We start from the raw sequence: 3,553 nt of genomic DNA, 5'->3' as shown, positions 1-3,553 counted from the left end.
AGTACGCCTGAAACTCGTCCAGTGAGAAATGTTCCGCGGTGCAAAAATAAGTGCGATTAAAATGCGTTAATTATTTAAACACATTAATTTTTGTGTAATTAATTAATCTTAATTAACGCGTTAAAGTCCCAGCCCTAGTAAATATTAGTTTAAATAGGTTATTTCTGTAGAAATCTTTAGTTTGTCTTTTCCACAATTTTTGGTTCTTTTGTAAGCTTAATTGATTTGATAATTACCCTGTCATTTATTTTGGTTTAGTCAAGTAGTATTTAAGCGGTTCCTTTGTTTCATTTGGGAGAAGAGAGGTGGAGGGTACGTTTGGGTTGTGCTGTGTCTTTTTGGTTTTGTTAAGTTAACCTTTAAAGGGCCCTAAATCTTTTTTGTTAACTGTTTGAGTTATGACTTATGTTCAACAAAAGAAAATAAATTTGATCTATTTTGGATAATTTTGAGTCTGTGTCCCTGTGTCGACTGCTGGGTCCCACACAATCATCATCATCCATATTTGTATGGAGTTCATCTGCTAAGTCATCTTCATCTTTTTCCTCTTCTGCCAAAACATCGACAAGGGCTTTGGAGATGACGTCACCCTCAAACCATAGTGGTTCTAGCTTGACAGTCTCTGTGTTTATATGAAATCCATGGTCAAGAGGGGATGGGATCTCCGAGTAGCGCTCGTGAGCCCTCTTCCAGACGCATACCTGGAAGTTGACTCTTCTTATGTGCTGTAAGAGGACCCTCTTGCAGGGTGGGAGGGTGGAGAGATCAATGGAGATACCCTGTCGAAGCTCAAGGCTTGAGCCACACATTTTCTTGACATTAATCTCTCTTGCCTCATCAACCTTCTTGATTCGACGACTGAAACATAGAGGCGACAAGTGAACTCTTCAACACCACTGAGAATCCGCTCATCAAGCTCCCAAGAGTTCCCCACTTCAGCAAAGATCTGGATAAACTTTGAGTTCTGATTCAGAATCTTCATCGGTCGCACCTTCCCTTTGCATTTGAATGCTGATGTGCAGTCAGCACCAGTGAATGCGTGCAAGGCCAGGAGGGCTGAAATGTGTTCCTCTGAGTAATCTTCAGCCAGCTGGTTGATGTTGATAAGTCTATCTCCCATGTCAAGGATGATATTGACAGTTGATGACTTGGCATAATACAGGAGGATGAAGAAAATGTCAGTCTTTTGCTCTGACTCTGACTGTTGTGATGTGAGGCATTTTGGTTTGGATATACTGCATGTAAATGATCACCCTCACATCCGTTTCTTCATGTTTTGAACAGATCTCAGGTAGAAGCTCTTTAGACATCACTCCAGCATTGCATTCTATCTTGAAGGCTTGACCAGCCTCTATGAAAATGACAGGCCTTCGGAGGATGTCTTCCATCGTATCTTGAGAGCTCCAGTGATCCAGAAGTAAATGAATGAGTGCGATCTTGTTTTCATCCTTTGTGAGAAAATCATTCCAATCAGTGGGTCGATGCATATTCAGCCCATTCACCATAAAACTTTCACCACAACCTCTGCGATCCCTCTCAGCTGATTTTGGTGAATGAAGACGGTCAAGGTAAGTGTCTGTGCTGAATACTGTTTCAGCTGCAGCCGGTAGAGTTTTGAAGATGCGCTCTGATATAGTCTTCATTGTTCGTGGCACATCACGCATGTAGAATGAGGAGTTTCCATCTTGAATGAGAGCACATTGGCTTGGAGAAGGAAGTTGCGTATTCTCAGCATCTTTGATTATGTAGTTCATTCCGTTTGCTTTGTTGTTTTTTGCGAAAAAGCCATCGATTGTTGACATGGAGTATGGTGTCAGAGTCAAGGGATAGGTCATTAGGTCCGAGATGCTTATTTGTGACTTGAGTTGTTGTGATTTGATGAAGATCTGAAAGATGAACCCACTATGGCCTTGTACTGGATCACTTTCTGGTTTGATGCCACAAGCTTCCTTTAAGGTGTGGTAGATGACATTGAATGAATCTGTTCCTCTTGATAGGTTCAAAGAAAAGGACTTTTTTTGTTTGTAGTCGATCACGGATGAACTCCTCTTTTTGAGTTTTGCCATTTTTCAGGGCATTCAGCACATCATAGCGCACCTCTTCTGGCATAGCTGCTCCTGAAGTCAAACTTGTCAAGGGCTGAGAAGTCCCAAGCTGAAATGGGTTGATAAAACTCTGAAATGCTTCTACTGTTTGCTGGACTTGCTTTTCAGACCGAGTGATTTCACGTGGTCTTAGATCTCTTTGCTGCTTCTCTGTATAAGATTTTGGGAGTCCAACAGTACACACTTACAGATCTGTTCAATAGGTAGATAATTAGGAAGGCTAATGCCATTCTTTCTGATAGCTCCCATCCCTTACACTCTGAGTTCCAGCTTTTGCCTTCTGGCTCCCGACTCAGACTTCCTTGTGTAAAAAGTAACAGGTACAAGCACTCCTTTATCCCTACAGCCATTTCCCTCTTAAAATTCTGAACAGGGTAGGAGTCGTACCTGATTGATTGATTGATTGATTGATTGACATTCTGTGGTTCTGTTCTTTGTTTCTTGTTTCTTGTTCCTATGTGATGTTGATGATGATGGCAGAAACGGAGGATACGTACTGATTGCACTTTCCCTGTCATTTATGGGCTCTTTTTTAGTCGTGCCACTGTTGTTGTTTCAACACACTGTATTTTAACCCCCGCACGGGGGGTAATTGCCGTACGGGGACACGAGTAAAAGAACCTTGAACCTTGAACAGTAGAAGTACACTAGAAATACACATCACACAGTAGAAATACACTGTAAAAATACAGAGCACACAGTAGAAATACAGAGCACAGTAGAAATACACATCACACAGCAGAAATACACATCACATAGTATAAACACACTGTAGAAATACACAACACAGAGTAGAAATACACATCACACAGTAGAAATATACAGCACACAATAGAAATACATAGTACAAACACACAGCACACAGTAGAAATACAGTGTTCAAATACATAGCACATAGTAGAAATATACAGAAGAAATACTCATCACTGTAGAAATACAGAGCACACAATAGAAATACACAGTAGAAATGCACATCACAGTAGACATACACTGTAGAATCACCCATCAAACAGTACAAATACACTGTAGAAATACACTGTAGGAATACAGGTCACACTGTAGAAATACACTGTTGAAACACACAGTAGCAATACACATCACAGAGTAGAAATACAGAGCACACAGTAGAAATACACAGAACTCAGTAGAAATACACAGTAGAAGTACATAGCTCAGAATACAAATACAAATCACCCAGTGAAAATAAACATCACACAGTAGAAGTACACTAGAAATACACATCACAGTAGAAATACACTATAGAAATACAGAGCACACAGAAGAAATGCACATTAGAAAAACACAGTAGAAATACAGAGCATGAAGTAGAAATATACATAACACAGTAGAAATACACAGAACTCAGTAGAAATACACAGTAGAAGTACATAGCACAAAATAGAAATACAAATCACACAGTAAAAATATACAGCACAGTAGAAATACAC

The sequence above is a fragment of the Pagrus pagrus genome, assembly GCF_965226575.1.
Source record: "Pagrus pagrus genome assembly, chromosome: 8".
Taxonomy (NCBI): Eukaryota; Metazoa; Chordata; class Actinopteri; order Spariformes; family Sparidae; genus Pagrus; species Pagrus pagrus.
This window is presented reverse-complemented; position numbering follows the sequence as displayed.